Here is a 19841-nt window from a genome sequence, read left to right as displayed (position 1 = left end):
TGAGACTCACTCTGTGTCCCCTCAAAGCCTCGCCCACAGCCTAGCCCACGGGAAATGCGTAGTTAAGTCTCTGGAAACAAATGTACTGCTGCTCAGAACAGAACCAGAGTCAAGAGCTGAACCGGCGGGGTGAGGGATTGAAGGTGAACACAAAGACAACCTGTTGACAATGCGACTTGTTAAAATCGGGAGCAGATTGCTAAGTGGCTCTGAGGAGCCGCCCGCCTCCGAGGATTTTTCAATCAGAAGCAGCGTCTTTTTGTCACCCGTCCAAGGTTTTGCAAAAGAGGCAGGAAGGCGGACAAGACTTCTCGGGGCACTTCCTGCCGTGCCAGTTCGCCTACGCTGCCCACACGACGAAAGTCATCACGGCCAGCTCACACCGCGCACGCCCACTCCGCACAGTGTCCGCTCAGTCCTCCCCATCTCCGCGGACAGCCGGGCCTTCTTTCCCGGGGACAGGTGAGGGAGCGGAGCTGAGGTGCGTGGCCCCCGACCCCGCAGCCGGGAAGTGTCAGAACGCAGCTTCCTCTGACTCCCTGGCCCTCCCTTCGGGGGCCTTGAAACAGGCTTATGTCTACCCAAGTCGGATCTGTGCGCACCCGGCTGCACACAGCGCACACGGAAAGGTGTGTGCACAGAAACATGCTCGGGGGCCACGTGCACCGCGCCCTGTCCGGCCCACACACACATCCCCCACCCCGCAAGGGCCTCAGGTTTTGCAGTTTTAGGGAATACGTCAGTCAAAGGCAGAAATGACGGAAAAGGAGCCCCCAGGTTCTGAGGGGAGAGGAATCTGGCACCTTCCTGGTGGTTTGCTACTGGCGCCCTGCACAACAGCAACGCGCCTCACACAGGCCCAGAGACGCCCGCCCGGTCTCAAAGGGCAAGCAGGCTCCAGACAGGCCCCGCTGCCTGTCACACACCGGAAGGGAAGTGGGGAGAATGGATTCTGCAGCCAGGCCTTGGCCCTAACTATTGCCCGTTCCCCAGCCAGAGGCCGGCGATGCCCTCCCCATCACTGGGGCACGGGGTGGGAGAGGGCACATGGGCACCAGGTCGGGGACCCCACGCCCACACAGGGAGAAGGGAGCAGGAAGTGCGGAGGGAAAGGAGCATGTGACAGGCTCACAATGGCCTTCCGGCCTCAGGCTCAGGGTTGCACTTGGAAGAAAGGCGGCCTAATCTCACGTGCAAACAGCCCCCCACCCAGCTCCAAGGACTCTCAGGGCTCAAAGTTCTCTTTCAACCCTAAATGCCAAGGCTTCGATTCTGATGGTAAGATTTCAGGCCCAACGATGGGGAGAGGGTGGTCTATTTTTCACCCCATTAGAGAACCAACAAAACTGCTCTCAGGGTCGCCTTTTTTTTGCCCCCCCCCCAACCCCCCAAAAAAGGAGCCTTGCATATACTTGAGCCTAAGGAACTAGCCTAAAGTAGGCGATGGCCATTTGGGGAAGGCGGAGCCACAGCAAGCAGAAGAGAGCACGGCCCCAAACCCTCTGCCACTAAGGACAGGACAGGGACTAACAACAGGTGTGCAGCAGGCTTCCCGCCACTCAGCAGACACCCACGGAGGCTCCAGTGGGGCAATGGAGAGGCAGCCGAGGCAAGGGCCCTGTCCCACGGACACCACAAACTGGTAAGAGAGAAGACAGGCATAGCGGCAGCCCAGGAGAGCGGGTGCAAGGCACCGGCCCAGCTCCCCCTTCTTCCTGGCCAGGTCACCCTGGGCCAGTGTTTTCCCGCTTGTCCTGTCTTCCTGCCAGGCATTTACAGAAAACCAGTGGCACCCATGTGTGTGTGACTGTGATAGCAAAACATTCCTAAGAGACACAAGTGCTTGCTCTAAATTGGACCTGGGAAGACAGCTCAGAAATTATGCACACACACAGAATTACACATCACCCACGGAAGGACACACACGTCTGCAATCTTAACTGGAAGCTGAACGTCTGCGCCGCGAGTCTGCCATGCTTGTGGAGTCAGATGTGACAAGCCTGTATCCTGCTGGGTGCCCGACCCTCGTACCACCTCTGCTTTCAGAGGTCCATCCCCAAGGGGGGGGGGGGGCTGTCCTCTCACAGACCTCTTCCTGGGGAGCCTTCCATTTTTTTTATTAATATATTTTATTGATTTTTTTACAGAGAGGAAGAGAGAGGGATAGAGAGTTAGAAACATCGATGAGAGAGAATCATCCATCAGCTGCCTCTTGCACACCCCCTACTGGGGATGTGCCCACCACCAAGGTACGTGCCCTTGACCGGAATTGAACCTGGGACCTTTCAGTCCACAGGCCGACGCTCTATCCACTGAGCCAAACCGGTTTCGGCTGGGGAGCCTTTCTTGATTACCATTGTGTAGTGGGGGGAAAAAAGGGGGTGGGGGTGGGGGAGACCACCCTTCCCCCTTCCCTGGGTCTGAAATTCCACCATGAGAACCAGAGCTATAGAATTTAAAAGTTGGAATGGACCTGTACGCTCCAGCCCAACCTCTACCCCGCAGAGGAATCCCGTCCATAGACACCCTGACAGATGGCCAGCCGTCCTCTCCTATGCTTCTCCGGTGCCGGGGGAGTGGTCCTGGCCCCGGGGACTTACTGCTGGAGTCTAGAAGAAATTCACCTTTCCTAAGGCTGGCCTCCTCTGGCAGGCCCAGGTGCCGGGGAAGGAGAGCGAGGAGAGCGAGGAGAGCGAGGAGAGCCTCCGTGGGCCTGAGCCTGGAGCTCTGCCTCTGATACCGTAGCTGAAGGCAAGCACCCAGGAGCCGGACAAGAGGCCAGAGAGGGAGCCAGGGCCCAAAGAATGGGGCCCCTGAAGGGAGGCAGGCAGGCAGGTTTGCCTGGGGCCCCTGCTGGGTGCAGCACATACACACACACACAGGCTCACACTGCCACAGAGCGGCCTGTCAAACAGCCCAACCAGGCTCTCAGCGTGACCTGGGGGCCGAGGGGGACCACCTTGCCGCAGAGACCAAAGCTTCCAAGCTCAGGCAGCTGCTGCAAACCTCCAGGAGATGGCCGCGCCGCCAACGGAGGGGGGCAGCCCAACGAGGGCCCGCCTGACAGCTGGGCTCCCCCAGATCCCACAGGCCAGCCCTCACACTTCAGCTGAGCTTAAGGAGAAAGAGCTTCCCTGGCTGCAGGGAAGGCTGCAGCTGTCACATCTGCCAGGGCGGGAGGGAGGGAGGAGGCACCACTGCGGCGCTCCGCTCGCAGCACCTGATCCCAGGATCCCTTCGCAGCCGCCAGCCCAGGAGGCCGGTTCAGCCGCTGGCAGCCCGGGGTGAAACCTGAAGACCGACCAGTCCCCCAGGGATGCTGATGGCAGCCTCTGGGCGAGGCGGCCGGGGGCAAGCTGGGTCACAGGGCAGAGGGCGCTTCTCCGCGGGCGGCTCCGGTGCCCGCCGTTTGCGGGGAGGAGGGCCGGGCCCAGTGGTGCAGTTCTGGGCCAGGGCCTCCCTCCGGCCTGCGCAGCCCGAGCTGCCCAGCGGGTTCCAGGGCGCCATCTTAGGTCAAGGTGCAGTCACGGGGGGCTCCCCTGGGGAGGGGGGGGCTGGGAAGGGAGCCCCTGAGAACCGATGGGCCCCACTCCCCACCTAAGGCGCCACCACCTTCTCCGCAGGCTTTGCAGAGGAGGCGCGGCGGGAGGACGGACGGAGGGGCTGAAGCGAGGAGCGGGGGGAACGGAGGTGGGGTGGGAAGGGAGTGGGTTCCCCAAGAAGGGAGGGAGGGAGGCTCCAGGAAAGCCGAACGAAGTTTGGCAGCCGGAGGACGGCGGGCCCCAGCGAAGAGGGGCTGGGGGAGACGGGGAGGGCCCTGGACCCACGCCAGCTCGGTCCGCGCCGAGGAGGAGGAGGAGGAGGAGGAGGAGGAGGAGGAGGAGGAGGAGGAGGAGGAGGAGGGTGGGCAGGGCGGCCTGGGGGAGGGGAGGGGAGCGGGGTGAGGGCGGGACACGGACTAGGGCCGCCTGGGCTCCGGAGCTCCGGACTCCCCGGGGCGTGGGGGGGGGGTGACTCGGGCCGGAGACCCCGATCTGCAGCGGCGGCGGCGGCGAGGCCTCGTCCTTCACGGTGCAGATGCGAAGCTTTCAAGGACACGTCTGCACGGCCCGGCGGCGGGGGTGCGTGTGCATGAGTGTGTCCGCGTTCGTGTGTCCGTGCGTGCGGAGCGGGTGCTCCTGCTGCCGGGGGCGACCCCGGGCGCCTCCCCACGCGCGGCTCCGGTCCACCCCGGAGCCTCCACCGCCCGCTTTCCGGCCCCCCCCATCCCGGCCCCCCCCCCCAGGCCCGGGATCTGCGCCCGCCCCCGCCCCGCCCCCACACTGCGGCGCCGCCGCCGCCACCGCCGCTGCCACCGCCGCCGCCCCGGCTCCCACGGCCCGGCGGGGGCAGGGAGGAGCCAGGCACGGCGTGCGCCCCTCCCGCGCCCTGGCCAGCCTTCCACAGGGAGGTGTGCCCCCCCCAAGTGGCACACGCTCCCCACCCCCGATGCCCCTCCCAGCTCCGCTGGCAACCCGCACCCCCAGCCACAGGTGGCCGGAGGAGGATCGCTGCGCAGCGTTCCGCGGCTCGGCCCCCCTGATTACCCCTCCAACCGCCCCCATCCTCCCGGGGGGCCTCCCGGGTCCCCACCCCGCGGGGCCGAGGAGGGCCGCGAACCGGGGGGAGGGGCGGGGGGCCGGGTCGTGCCAGGCTGCCATTTTCTGCCGCCGCGGCGGAGCCTGCGCGGGGCCGGCCCCCGCCCCCTTCCTCCGCTCCCTGCGGGCGGGCCGAGGCGGGAGCCGATCGTCATTCCGGGTCCCGGGGTCCGCGCCCTCCGGCGCCCCGGCCGCAGGCCCCAGGCGGGGCTCCGGGGCTGGGGCCGGGCCGGAAGGCGGGGGTGGCCGGTGCCGAGACCCTGCGGCAGCGCAGAGCGGGGCGCCGCGGCGGAGGCCGGCGGTGGGGGAGCCCCCCCCCCCCCCGCGGGCGGCATTGTATGGACTTGAACTTGAGCCCGGAGCGCAGCGGGGGCGGGGAGGGGGCTCCGCGCCGGGAGCAGGCGGGACGGGAGGGGGCGCCTGCCGAGTCCGCGGTGACATAAACAAACCCTCCGACGCCCCGCACCGCCCCGAGCCCGCCCGGCCCGCCGCCTCCGCCCGCAGCCCGAGCCCCGCGGAGCGCCCGGCGCCCGCCGAGTTGCCGGGGTCCGTCCGGGAGCGCGCCCCGAGCGGGCAGTGCCCGCCGCCGCCGTGCCCGCAGCCCGGCCTGCCCTCCTCCCCGCCCGCCTCCGGCCGGCCGGCCGCCGGGACCGCCGGCAGCGGCGCCCATTACCGTGTGGCCGGAGGGGTCAGGCCGGCCCGGCTGCGCGCCCTGGAGCCGCGGCGCCGCGTCCCGGTTCGTCCTCTGGTCCTGACGCCGCCGCCGCCGCCGCCCGCGCGCCCTTCCTCCCTCCCGGCCCGCCCGCCCGCCCGCCTGCCTCCTCGCCCCCTCCCTCCGCTCGCTGTCGCGTTCCTTCTCTCCGCCTCCTCCGCCGGGTCCCCCCCCACCCCGCCTCCCACCACTTCTCTCCGCCTTCCTCCTTCCCTGCCTCCGGCCGCCCGCGGGCCCAGGCCTCCGCCCGCCGCTCGCCCCCCGCGGCCGCGCTGGCCCGGGCCCCGGCGCTGCGGAGCCGGCCCGGGAGGCAGCGCCGGCTGGGGGGCCCGGGGCGCCGCGGCGGGAGCCGCCCGGGCGCGCGGCCGGTCCTAGCGCCCTCGGTCCGACTTCCTGGCCTCTGCGGCGCCCCGCGGGGGGTCCCCCGCACGCTGCTAGGCAAGAGGGCTGGACCCTCAGCGCCCCGACCCTGCTTGGCCTGAGCACCGCGCCTCCGTCGGGCTCCGCGGGGCCACTCCTCCACCGGGCCCCGCACTGCAGCCGCCACCCACCCACCCACCACCCACCGACCCACCCCCGCGGGGCGCTCTGCTACCTGGCGCAGCCTCAGCGCTGGGTCCCCGCATCCAGCACTGGCCGCAGGGACAGCGGCCCCTCCTCTCCCTGGCCGTGTCAAGTGCCTGCCTCCCTCCCCGCAGTCCGCGGAGCCCCCGGCAGCCTTCGCCCTGCAGTTCTCCCGGCCTCCGCCAGAGCCCACTGCTCTCCGCCCGCCTCAGCACTGGGGCCGGGGACAGCAGCGCCAGCCCCGCGGCGCCGCCGCAACTCCCACCCCGCCCGCCCGCCACCCCGCCCGCCAGGTGCCGCGGGCCAGGGGAGGCCACGCACTCCACGGGGCCAAGGTCGGGGCGCCAGGCCTCTCTAGAGGATGAGCCCTCCTGAGCGCAGTGAGCTCCCTGTACCTTGAGGTGTCCAAGGAGTGCCCTCGGTTGGGCAGAGGAAGGCTGGAAGATTTCACGGGAGTTGGGAGGTTGAACGAAATGACATTGACGATCCCTTCCGGGTCTCATCAGATTCTGTGCGCACCTACACTCAATCTCAACCTTTCCCCGTGGCCGCGGAGGTTGTTTCTATTTCCCACAGAGTTTCTCAGGACGCCGTGTTTCTGATTTGGGGCATCTCTGTCTACTACTACAGCACAGTCCCCTTCTGTTCAACCCTCTCTCAACTGCCACTTTGGGGGCTTGGGCCCTGGCCCCCCACCCCTACCCCCGACCCGGCACCCCTGGTCTGGCTTCTGCTTTCATCGCCACCAGCCATCTCCCACTGGGCACCCCCATTCCACCCAGCACTTCAGCTACATGGAAGTGCCCTGAGCTTCCTGACCCAGGACATGGTGTGCTCCCTCCTCCAGGCACCCACCACCCCACTTGTGGGCAGGGGCGACTGCAGAGAGCACCTAGGACATTGCTGCTGAGAACAGTGCTATTTTCCCTCCCTGCCCCTACCCCCACCAGCTCCACCCCTGCGAGGGCCACAGGAACAGAGTTACCAAACTCTTTGGGACATGGAGCTGACCTTTCATCCAAGAGGCTGTCCTTCCGGAAGCCCATGCATGCTTCCAGGTCCTTTATTCTGTCCCACTTCCTGAACCTCAAGATCACAGGCCACTCAGCACACAGGCTCCTGGCTTTTTTCAGTGTCACCTGCACTCACGTGGTCGCCCTATGCCACTGACGTTTAGCCCTGCTACCCATGATCTCCGTCTATCCAGTTCCGGAGATTCACCTTGTTCTTTCCATGAGGACCTCCCCTGCCAGCCCTACAGCCTAGCCCTCAGCACATATTGGGCTCTCAAGAAATCTTGGTTAAAATGAATATGAGCTCTGCAGGCCCTTGCCACCTTGTTGTTGATGTCAAGATGGGCATCCACAAACACTGTAAAGCCTGGCTACGGGGACGATCATGTTTAGAAAGATGGCTGCTGTTCCTCTCCCTTCCCCCAGGGCTTATGTAACACTGCCTCCAAACAGCAGCGGCTGTGCAGCGAGTCTCTCCTCTGTGACAGGCACCTGAGGCGGCATTTCCCCAGTAGGCCTTCCCATCCCTCCCAGGTAGTTTGTATTATCCTCGCTCTACAAGATAAAGAAACGAAGGCTTAGTCAGAGCCACACCACTTGGAAGTGGTAGAGCCAGGATTCGAAATGGGTGATGCAAGTTTCTGTTCGGCAGAACTATTAGTGATGAAATCACGGGGGCCCAGGATGCGAGTGACCACGGATATCTGTGTTGCTGGAGTCAAGCAGTCCAAACTGGCCATGTTAAGGCATCTGTGTAAGAAGTAACCATGTGGCTACAGGGCTGGCTCCAGAGCCTGGCCCTGATGAGGCTGGCATGAGAAGGACCCTCCAGGCGGTCCTGAGAAAAGGCATATCAGTGCTGGCTACCCCTCGTGGGCCTTCCTCACCACACATCACACTGGGTCCAGCCTAGGCTGGTTTAGTCTTTGGGCTCCTCTATACCTCCCTTATTTGTGTCTGCCCCACTGCAGCCTGACCAGAATCAACCAGGATTCTAGACCATCTGGGATAGGGGCAGGACAGGCTAAGGTTATCCAATGGTGACACACAACCCTAGGTCTTGGTGACAAAAACCTACAAAGGTTCTGTGGAAAACAGTATGGGAGTCCCTCATAGAAAAGTAACCATGTAATTACCATGTGACCCAGCAATTCCACTTCCAGGTGGGAGAACTGAAATCAGAGACTTGGATAGACACTTGTGCACCGGTATTCATAACAACACTATTCACAACAGCCAAAGGGTAAAGACAACCCAAATGCTCCTCGACTGCTAAGAAGGATCCATACAGTGTGCCGTATACACAACCCTGGAATGTCATTCAGCCTTAAAAAGGAAGAAAACTCCGACACATCCTACAAAATGGATGAGGTTTGAAAACATGCTAAGTGAAGTCAGACACAAAAGGACAAATATTGAATGTGGTATCTAAAGAAGTCAAGTTCATAGAGACAAAGGAGAAAACAGTGGCTACCAAGGACGGGGGAGGGAGTAGTAGGGAGTTAGTGTTCAGTGGGTACAGAGTTTTAGTTTGGGAAGATGAAAAAGTTCTGGAGATGACGAGTGGTGATGGCTCACCACATGTGAATGTATTTAATGCCTCTAAACACTTAAGAATGGTTAAAACGGTATATTTTATATTATATATGTTTTACCATAATATTGTAAAATAAAGCATAGTACAATTGTAAAATAAATGTATTAAATATATTGTTAAAAACATGAAGTTTATTTTCTTGCTCCTGTTACCTATCTGTGGCAGTCTGCAGAGGGGTTGAGCTCATCGAATTTTCTGGGACTCTAGCTGACAGAAGAGCCACCACCTCAAGTAGGGTATCACATTGACAACAGCAATTTGCCACTCACTGGCTGGAACCAGTCAGACAGCTCCATTCAACTACAAGGATTCAGGAAGTAAATGCTACAACGGCCCTCAAAGTGGGGAAAACCAGACATACGTAGTAACCAGCACTCATGACTAGCACAGGGGTCCTTCCAACTCCTCCCCCAACAACATGTTCCTACTAGAGGCCTGATGCATGAAAATTCATGCACCGGAGGGGACTGTCCCTCAGCCCAGCCTGCCCCCTCTCACAGTCCAGGAGCCTTCAAGGGCAGGAGGCAACTTGGCAATCAGGGGAAGGCAACTCCCCATCACACCTCTGCTGCTGCCACTGCTGGCAGCTCAAGCCTTGGCCGGCCCTGGTTACCTGAGCCGCAGGCCGGCCCAGGGCAGCTAGGGGGGCTGAGAGGACTGGGGGACTCTGGAGGTGGACCTGGGGGCGGGCCCGGCCATTCCATGCACCTGTAGTGTCGGTGGGCTGAGGGGACTGGGTGCCACCATCTTGTGGCTGTGGGTGCCGCCATCTTTGAGGGTGTGATGGTCAATTAGCATATTCCCTTTTTATTACGTAGATAGGATGACAGCCTCCACCCAGAGACTCTAGCAGAAGACTCAGTCCCCACACTTCTGACTGATATGCCCTTTGGCCTCAACACCCTGCTAGACCTCATGTCCTCTCCATCAGTCAGCTTCTGAACCACTCCACTTGCCTCTGCCACCCCTCCTCTCTGACTTCCAGGCCTGGCTCACCTACCACCCTGCTCAGGGACTTCAACCCTGCGGTGACTCACCACCCACCATCTTAGGCACTGCATGTCTCACCCACTGGGAGAGCTACATCTGGACCACTGTCCATGTAGGTTCTCCATCTCTACCAAATGGGGATACTTTCTTATGTTTCAGGTGCAGTGGTTCTTTTAGTGAAGACTCAGTTGCAAGTGACAGAATCCCAGTCTAAACTAGCTTAAACAAACAGAGGGATCCAGTAGTTTAGAGTTTAGACAATAGGGCTGGGGGTTCAGGAATGAATCGATCCGGAACTTGCTCTCCGTCGCCCTCCTCTGTTTTCCCTCCTACTTCAAAAAAACTACAGGATGGCAGCCCGCAATTTAAGGCTTACAGTCTCCTAGTTTAGAATGCCAGTGGAAAAACACCATTTCCCTTTTCTCAGGAAACCCTCTAATGCTTCCAGGACATGGAGCTCTGTGTCCTTAACAACACCACTGCCCCCACCCCCCACCCCCAACCCTGAGCCTCAAGGCCCGAGACACATAACTGTCCTGTTTTGTCTTTCAATGTCATCCTCACTCAAGGGGCCATGCCCAGCAGAAAGGCCCTGAGGATGACTTCAACTGTTCTGGCTTTGATCACAGACCCACCCTGAGCCAGGTTTGACAGCCAATGGGATAGCGTGGATCACAGGCCCAACCCCATACCTGGGTGCAGGAGGTGGCCCTGGGACTGACGTGAGTAGGGGCAGGTTTGATCCCCAAAACAAAGGGTGCCGGACCCATACATGACATTCCCCCTGACGGCACCCAGCATCCATGTGTACACTCTTTCCCTGTGTGTGCACTTTCAAAATGCAGACCCTTTGGGATTAGGATGAGTGCCCGTATGAAAAAGAGCAGAGAGCATGTGGGGACACAGAGGAAAGAGGACTACCTCTGAACCAAGACGCCCTTACCAAACATGATTTTGAACTTTCCAGCCCCAAACTGTGAGAAATGAATATATGTTGCTTATAAACCACCCGGTCTGGTACTTTGTTATAGAGGCCCACATGGACAGGATTTGTCTGATGTCTCCTCAAGATCAACTTCAGGTGACGCATCTTTGGCTGGAACATCTCGGAAAGGATGCTGTGCTGTTCTCGCTGCATCCTGTGAGGCGGTGCACCGTGTCCATTTGACCCAATACTCATGATGTTAACCTCGATCCTTTGAGCAAAGGGATGTATGCCAGGCATTTCCATGGTCAAGTCCTTCTCTTTTCCTTTTTAGTTAGCAACTATTTTATGGGGAGCTACTTTGAGATTAAGTAAATAACCCAATTCCTCAATAAAGTTGCAAATAAATAAGGATTCACCGTATTTATTTAATTAATCTATGTGGACTCATAGATTCCTGTTTTATTCAGTGGGTTATATCCTGCTGGTATCATTATTTATTTTAGTGATCAAATGTTCCCATATTTTGCTAGTAGGAGTCCCTTCTGAATCCCACCATTCTTTGAGCACTTCCTTTGAAATGTGACATATTCTGGACTCTAGTTCCTTGCTTGACCCAACACTGGAATCTGCTGTTTTCCCAAAGAAGCTCCAGTTCCTTTTAGTAAATAATGGCATTTAGAAACCAAGATTTGGGAACAGGGTGTATTCATTGCTACTGAGGTTTCATTCCTGGTCGGTGGTCTCAGTAGACAGAAAAGGGGAATATATAGGATGTCTCCCCAAAATGTATAATAGTACACACACTTTGCATAATTATAAAGGCATTGTTTATTTAAATAATTTAATCTTCAAAATTGAGCTATCAGCTGTTATAGTGTGTAAACATTTTTAGAACACTTTGTATGTTCATACATATAGACGTGTGTGTATATGTATATATATACACACACACACACGTGTATATATATATATATGTACATACTTTTTACATCAATATTTATTTCCACATCTGTTAATATACAGGGTGAGGCTCAGGCTGGAGTGAGAGGCAGAGGCTGGGGTATCTCCTGGGGATAGGGGTTGAACCAGCATCTAGAAATGGGGTTAGTTTATGGCAGTTGCTGTGGGAAATCCAACAAGAGGGTAAAAAAAGAAAAAAAAGAAGAAAAAAAAAGGAATTGAATAAAAGAACTATGTTCTGGCCCACAGAAAACTATACAGAATAAGTTTTGTGTCTTTCTGATTTTCTCTGTGAATGAGGATCGTTACATTTCATGGGTTACAAAGCACTTTCATATCCACTTGGCCTTAATGCTCACAACTTCTGTGGTGGGCACACAGAGCATACACCCAGCAGCTTTGGGTCTTGGTGAAGCGAGGTAGTTACTGGCCCACGGAGTTCTCAGGAAGTGAGCTGACGGGCGGCTGGCTGAGGTTTTAAGAACTCCTGGGTCCGGGAGTCGCCATCCCCAGAGCCAGGGATTACTCAGCCTCTGAAGGAATTCCCAGGAAGCCATGACCATATCAACATGGGGCTGGCCTTCCCCAAAGAGAACTTCTTCCCTGCAGGCCGTCAGGCACAGCCACAGAGGACAGCGAATTATTAGAGATTCTCCCGAAGCCAGCCCAGGACCTGGCTCCCAGGCCAGCGGCACGTGGGGTGGGCCGTGGACTGGTGACCCCTGAGTGCTCTTTCTCCTCTCCCCTCTTCCAAACTCAGTCTTCAATGTGGATAATCTAATTTTTCTCCGCTATCATAGATCTGGTATTTTGGGGACTGATTAGATTTACAATCCAGCCACCATTACTATCCATTAGTGTGGATAGTAAGAAGCCACTCTGAGAGACATGCACATCACTCAGACATCCCGAGTTTAGAACTTGTCATGACTTGGATCATCTTCCTTTGGGAAGAAGAGTGACTGCATTTTTAGTTGTAGATGACGTGGGTTCTTTATTTTAGCAGGAACATTTAAAAATATCTTCTTCATTGAGGTGAAATGCACTGAGGTGAAAAGACCGTTTCAAAATGTACAATTCAGTGGCCTTTAGCACATCTGCAATGTGTGCAACCAGCACCTCTATCAGGTAGCAAGGCATTTTGAAAATGCCTACCTGGGAAAGAAGGCACGCATGGATGCACACCGCATTCCTTGGGGTGCTGGCTGGATAGACCCAATGCCACCTCCTACACCCAGCTGGACATGTGATCCATGCTGTCCCACTGGCTGTAGAACCTGGTGCAGGGTGGGCTTGTGGTCAAAGTCAGAACAATTTAAGTGATCCTCACCTGTTGAAGGACATCTGGAGTGTTTCCAGTTGTTGTTGTTGTTTTTTAATATATATTTTATTGATTTCTTTTTAATATATAGAGAGAGAAAGGGAGAGGGATAGAGAGCTAGAAACATCAATGAGAGAGAAACATCAATCAGCTGCCTCCTGCACACCTCCTACTGGGGATGTGCCCGCAACCAAGGTACATGCCCTTGACCAGAATCGAACCTGGGACCCTTGAGTCTGCAGGCTGACGCTCTATCCACGGAGCCAAGCTGGTTAGGTCTGTTTCCAGTTTTTAACCTCAGTTAGGAACCTGAGGTCAGGGACCGGGTGTGAACCAACTGGCGCCAGGGTACACAGGCAGCAAAGAATAAAACTGGCATTCAAACCCTGGTCTGTTTGCTATAGTCATGTGGGGCTACTGGTGGGAAACACCCCCAGGTCCAATGGCAAATATGGAGACTTGAGAGTCGCCGATGGTCTGACATTTTGAGAGTCGCGTTTAAAGAAGGTGAGTCTGAAGCAGAGCGAGGCAGCTCAGCGGTGAGCAGGTTTGTGCTGAGCTCCAGCAGAGTGTTTAGGGAAGCGATGAGCTGCCTTCCAAAGGGAACATCTATTGCTGACTGAAAACAGGAATGACGAGGAGAAACATTCGCTGATTTAGGTTGTTATAGTAACACCCAGATAAAATATATATTCAGGGGCTGGAGGAGAAGAGGAACTGCACACAAATGAGCTGGTGGAATGGGGGAAATGACTGGAAAGATGTCACCACAGACAGGGTTCTGACTGCTTCTCTAAACCATGAATGATGCGCTCTCTCTCTCTCTCTCTCTCTCTCTCTCTCTCTCAGAGACCAGAGATGCGGGGGTGGACCACAGTTTGGGGTGGGCAGAGGTGATGGCAGAGCAGAGAGAAGGAGGTTGAGGAATCCGTGTCAGGAACCTGTGGGTGGCCTAGGAAGGTTCTCTGGCTCAGGGCCTTGCACAGGCTGCAGGCCAGGTGTCTGGCTGCAGTCGTGTCAAGGTCTGAGGGGGGAGGGCCATTTCCAAGCTCACTCACACGGTGGCTGTGGACAGGGCTCAGTTCCTCACGGGATGTTGGACCAGGGCTTCCGTTCAATGCTGGCTGTTGGCCGGACGCTGCCCTCAGTCCCTCGGCATGGGGGCCTCTCCATACGGCAGCTCACAGCTTCCTCCGAGGGAGGAGCAAGCAGGAGGTGGCAAAAGAGTGTCAGGGAAAGGTGGGAGACGCAGACTTATAACCAAACCTGAAAAGCCTTCGCCTTAGTCTCTTTGTGAAAAGTCACTAGGGCCAGCCTGCATGCGAGGGGAGAGGATGATTACCTAAGGTTCTGAAGCCCTCTCAGAAGCTGCCTACCGCACGGTGCAAAGACAGGGCGGTCTGGGAGTGAAAACTTGTCAAGAGGGTGCAAGAGGCAGAAGACGGAGCAGAGGGAAACAGTGGTGGTGCCCAAATCTTAGCTGCCCAGCACTTCAGGGAGACATGGGCAAACTCAGGGCCTGCACCCCACAGTTCACGGAGATCCCAGCTCAGGCATCTGCCTGGGCCTGCTCCCTCCACTCACCGCTCACCCCCAGCAGAGCAAAGCCACCTGAGCAAGCAGTGCCTGGCTCACCACCTCCATGTCACCCACTAACACTTGTCGTCAAGGCACAGGAGGCTTTTCAGGACTTGGGAGGACAGGAATCCATTCCCTGGCCCTCCCCACACGCCAGGACCAGCAGCAACCAGCTCCCGGTCCCCTCTGGAGAGCAATCCCCCTTCCCCTGGTGAGCTTGGCCAGCAACCTGAGCCGTTTCCCTGTCCCCACTCCAGCGTGGGGCTGCCTGGCTCAGAGGTGATGGGTCCACTTGGGAAAGGGACACAGAGAGGTGCTGAGAAGGTGGGCACCAGGGAGGCGGGAAACGGAGTGAAAGGGAAACCCTCCAAGGATAAGGCTGAGGCTGAACTCAGACTTTTGGGACAGAGTGGCAGATGTATATATATAGCTCAACCCACATGTCGGATGCGCAGGAGATGTCACTGTTTTTAAAAGACCCATTTGGGACAAGGGGCATGTGGCAGGCAGAATAATGGCCCCCAACGATGTCCACATCCTAATCCTTGAACGTGTGAATGTGTTAGGTCACACGGCAAGGGGAATAAAGGTTGCAGATGGAATTAAGGTCATTCATCAGCCGACCTAAAGATGGACAGGCTCCCTGGGGTGAGTCCAATGTAATCACAAGGGTCTTTAGAACTGGAGGAGGGAGACAGAACAGTCAGTGCAAGAGTCATGCAATGTGAGAAGGACTCGACCCACTGTCATTGGCTTTGAATAGGGAGGAAGGGGCCACGAGCCAAGGAATGTGGGCAGCAGCCTCTGCGTGTTGGCAAAGGCAAGAAAACGGACTCTCCCGTAGGACTTTCCGAAAGAGCCACAGTCCTATGGATGCGCCCCTTTGCCCGTTCTTTCCCCAACTGTTCTACCGTGAGGCCTGAGCCCAGGGATCTGAGAGCAGCCTGGTCTAAGGGTCGTGAGATCCGGATTCCAACCCCAGCTCTGCCTCTAACTTGCTCTTTGACCCAGAGGAGTCATTTGACCGCATTTGACCTCAGCTTTATGCAACATGGGCTTGGTAACAGGCTCCCTGCCACCCTCAGACCACATGCAGGGATGCTTAAAGGCCGAGAAAATCCTGAGGCCCACTCCAGGCCTGACTCCCTTTTGTACTTAAAAAAAAAAAAAAAAAAAATCTATTTTTCATTGATTTTAGAGAGGAAGGGAGAGGGAGAGAGAGATAGAAAGATCAATTATGAGAGAGAATCATTGAGCAGCTTCTTCCTGCATGCCCCCTACTGGGAATGAACCCTGTAACCCAGTCATGTGCCCCGGGACCCTTCAGTCCGCAGCCAGAGTCAAACCAGCGAGGGCCCTTTTGCACTCCCGCGCCCCCCCCCCCCCCAAACCAACATAAGACCAGGGCCAGGCAGATAGAAATGACCAAGGATCTGGCAGGGGGCTGGGAAAGCAAAACCTCTTGAAAAAGAAGAGACAGAGGACCAGAGAAGTTAAGTAAAAGTTGCTCAAACAGTGAGCTGGATGAAGACTTCCAACTGAGGCATTTCCCTTGGAAACGTTAGTCCCTGGATGGTGTGGGGTGCAGGGCAGCATGTTTGTTCCAGGCAGATACGGATCTGAGTGCCGGCCTGGCCCCTCACCAGGGGCTGTAAGCTCGGGAGTACCGGCATGGAGAGTGGTGATCCTGCCTGCTCCATGCAGCTGTTGGGAGAACTGAGTGAAACAATGCTGAGTGCCTGGGGAGCAGAGCCTGACATGTAGTACGGATTGCTCACACGTCAGCTCACAGTACCTTTAGTAACTGCCTCTCACTTCTCTCTATCCCAGGTCTCATAAGAGGAGAGGAGAGGGAGAAAAATTCCCTTAGTACAGTGGTTCTCAACCTTTCTAATGCTGCAACCCTTTCATACAGCTCCTCATGTGGTGGTGACCCCCAGCCATAACATTATCTTCGTTGCTACTCCATAACTGTAATTTTGCTACTGTTAATGAATCATAATGTAAATATCTGTGTTTTCCAATGGTCTTACGCGACCCTGCTAGCAGTCTCAACCTGAGGGTCGCCAAAGACCATCGGAAAACACAGATATTTACATCACAATTCATTAACAGTAGCAAGATTACAGTTATGGAGTAGCAATGAAAGTAATGTTATGGCTGGGGGTCACCACCACAGGAGGAGCTGTATGGAAGGGTCGAGGCATCAGGAAGGTTGGGAACCACGGCCTTAGTAGGACATAATGCTCCAAAGGGCTTCCAGGTTGAGCTCTCAGGAGGGCCTAATCACAAACCTCGAAGGCACAAAGGCCAGCAACTATTGTGCCCATTTTAAGGTCTCTTGGCAGGTCAGGGGCCGAGTCAGACCAGGTCAGACCAGACCTGGACTCCCAGCTCCACTCGGTGCCCACACGGAGCTTCCCAGAGGCACCAGGGTTGAGATGGCTGAGCAGCGGGCCCAGGCGTGCTCTCGATGTGTGAGACTCTGGGCTCACAGCCCTGCCCCTGGGCAGACCTCACCCGAGCCCTGTCTTTGCAGTCTCCTCCCTCCATAGTACCCCAGGTTCCCAGCATCCAAGAGCATTTAGAAACCCACCTACCCCCTTTATGTAGAGACCAAGCCTTTTATTCCACAACTAGAGGCCCGGTGCACGAAATTCTTGCACAGGTAGGGTCCCTAGGCCTGGTTGGCCATCAGGGCCGATCGGGGCCTTCCAGCTGCCTGCCAGGGCCTTCCTTCCCCCAGCTGTTGGCCGCCATCTGGGGCCTTCCTTCGTGCCTTGCCACCCCTGGTGGTCAGCACACATCATAGTGAGCGGTCGAACTCCCCGTTGGTCGAACTCCCGAAGGGACAATTTGCATAGTAGCCTTTTATTATATAGGACTAATGAGTTCCCGGGAGCTGAATGTGACCTGTAGCCCTGGGGATATTGGGGCCATGAACAGGGCAGGAGAGCAGTGGAGAGAGAAAGACAGACAGGCTAGGAACAGGTCGGGTGGGGCGGGAGGAGTGGGCAGTGGGAGAATTTTTTCTTACCAATACTGGGCTGGGGACAAGGGAGCTAGGGGTAAATTGGAGCTAGGAGGGGAAATAGAGGCCAGGTGCTCAGCTATACAGAGAGGGAAAGGATATGCCTCAGTTTACCTCCAGCCCAGGCTACTTTATTTCGACACTCAGGGGGTCCCAGGGTTTGGGGCCTCTCGCTCGGGGAGTGGCAGGACGAGCGTGTCCTCAGTGTCTGGGCGGCTGCTGGCTCTGCCAGGGCCAATGAGGGCGCCTGAGAAGCAGGTCCTCTCTCTCTCACCACCATGGCGGTCTGGGACCACGTGGCTCCCCCGGCCGCTGGAGCCATGACTCAGCAGATGGTCTGAACTGGTGGCTGCCCCAGACCTTCCCGTCCCGGTAACCAGCCGGGCCCAGGGCCCAGGGCCCATGGAGTGGCCCCGTCCATTCCCCGCCTCCACGGGGCACATGATCTCGGAGCTTCCAGGGCTAGTTTTTCAGAAATCTCCAGCTTTTTTCCTCACCCACCAGCGAGAGGCCTGGACCCGTATTTCCAGTTCTCACAGTTCCTCTGGGGCTAATCAGACCAGCACCTCTTGTCCCTTCTCAGTGATTTTGGTGTCCAACCTCGGCCTTTCTGTTCTGTACCTATGACTTCCGGTTTTGTTTTGTTTGTTTTTTTGGACACAGACAAGAGAAACAGGGCCAAGGGGTAGAAAACGAACCTAAAGGGATAGTCTCCTCTGTCTAAAGTTAACGTGACATCCACGTGAGATATACATATATTTTTATTAATTTATTTTAAAATATTTTTTTAAAATTTTGTACAGAGAGGAAGGGAGAGATAGTTAGAAACATCGATGAGAGAGAGTCATCGATCAGCTGCCTCTTGCACATCCCCTACTGGGGATATGCCCACAACCAAGGTACATGCCCTTGACCGGAATCAAACCCGGGACCTTTCAACCCCAAGCCAACGCTCTATCCATTGAGCCAAACCGGCCTCAGCTATACACATATTTTTAAAGCCCTATTCCTGGGCCTTTGTGAGGGCGGTGCTTCCTGGTCAGGAATTTAACATGAGCACATAGTAGGTGCTCAATCACATAAAAAATGTCTCTCCCCCACAATCCCCACTTGGGAGTGCTGAGAGCACCTCCCCTGCCACCAAGCCTGACTGAAACCCCATTCTTCCTCCCGAAACCCCAATGCTGAGGGGGGAGGGCAGGCGTGTGCTGGGCCTGGGCCGGGGCCACCAAGTGGCACAGAATAACCCTCCCTCCTGGAGCCCAGTAGGTCTGCAGCGTCTCCAGAGGGGATGCTCCCCAGACCTGCTTTCCGAGTAGGAATGGGGACCATGAAATGCATGCTTATCTCAGGTCCGTGCCCTGGCCAGCGAGGAAGGGCAGGGCTGCTGGCCACCAGGCAGACCTTGGCGGTCTCCTCCAGGCACCTCCGGGCCAGTAGGTGGAGGCGGGGCAGCCCCTGCACCCCAGTCCCAATGCCTGGGGACCAGGGAAGGGAGCCACCCCTCTCTCCATCCACCTGCTCCGTGGGCCCCAAAGACATGGTTTGAGCCACTGGTTTCCTCATCAAACCCATCCTTCTGGCCCAGGGGTCGGCAAACTCATTCGTCCACAGAGCCAAATTATCAGCTGTACAGCGATGGACATTTCTTTGGAGAGCCACATTTTTAAAACTTAAACTTACTTCTAAGGCCACTTCTTCAACATAGACGCGCCCAGGCCGTGGTATTCTGTGGAAGAGCCACCCTCCAGGGGCCAAAGAGCCGCAGTTTGCCGACCACCGCGAACAGGGATCACCGAGGACAGAAAAGGGGGGAAAGTTGTAGGGGAAACTCACTTGAGTCAACAGGTTGAAATCGCCTTCGGCAGCTCCTCGGCGGCTCCGCCCTGCGCGACCCCGCGGCGGCCCCTGCGCGGTCTGAGCTGCGGGCGGCGGCCGCATCCCCGGCCCCAGCGCCTCCGGGGTGAGCCGCTCCGCCCGCGGGGACGCTCCCGGCGGCGGCGCCCGCGCTCCGCACCTCCGGGTGGCGCCGGGCTGGGGGCGGGGCGTGCCGTCTGTCACCCGCGGGGGCGTGGCTTGAGGAATGCTGTCTCCTGATTGGTTGGGCTCTGTCTGGCTCCACCCCCCGCATGCAGAGCAGGTCTTGGGGAAGGCTCCCAGTGGGGTGGTTGAGTTCCTGGAGAGTGAGCTTGTGTAGCGGGTGAAGGCGTGGGGGCAGGGGGTGGTGGTGCTGTTATTTTTTAAAATTTACAATTAAAATTGAGTTTCCATTTAAAAATATATATACTTTATTGATTTTTTACAGAGAGGAAGGGAGAGGGGTAGAGAGTTAGAAACATCCATGAGAGAGAAACATCGATTAGCTGCCTCCTGCGCGCGCGCGCGCGCGCGCGCGCGCACACACACACACACACACACACACACACACACCCTTACTGGGGATGTGCCCGCAACCATGGTTCATGCCTTTGACAGGAATCGAACTCTGGGACCTTTCAGTCCGCAGGCCA

At 57.2% G+C, this 19841-nt stretch overlaps 1 protein-coding gene across 1 annotated transcript in view; it reads right to left on the bottom strand.

The window, feature by feature from the left end:
* Positions 1-19317, bottom strand: part of DNMT3A (DNA methyltransferase 3 alpha) — a 107481-nt gene extending 88164 nt beyond the window's left edge. Inside the window, 1 exon segment of the mRNA XM_084901426.1 lies at positions 19168-19317. The gene's annotated coding sequence lies outside the window, so the exon portion shown is untranslated.
* Positions 19318-19841: the final 524 nt, after the last annotated feature.

This window comes from Pipistrellus hanaki (genome assembly GCF_964339955.1).
Source record: "Pipistrellus hanaki genome assembly, chromosome: 12".
Classification (NCBI taxonomy): Eukaryota; Metazoa; Chordata; class Mammalia; order Chiroptera; family Vespertilionidae; genus Pipistrellus; species Pipistrellus hanaki.
Note: the sequence above shows the minus strand (reverse complement) of the source record. Positions and strands in the feature narration are given on the sequence as shown.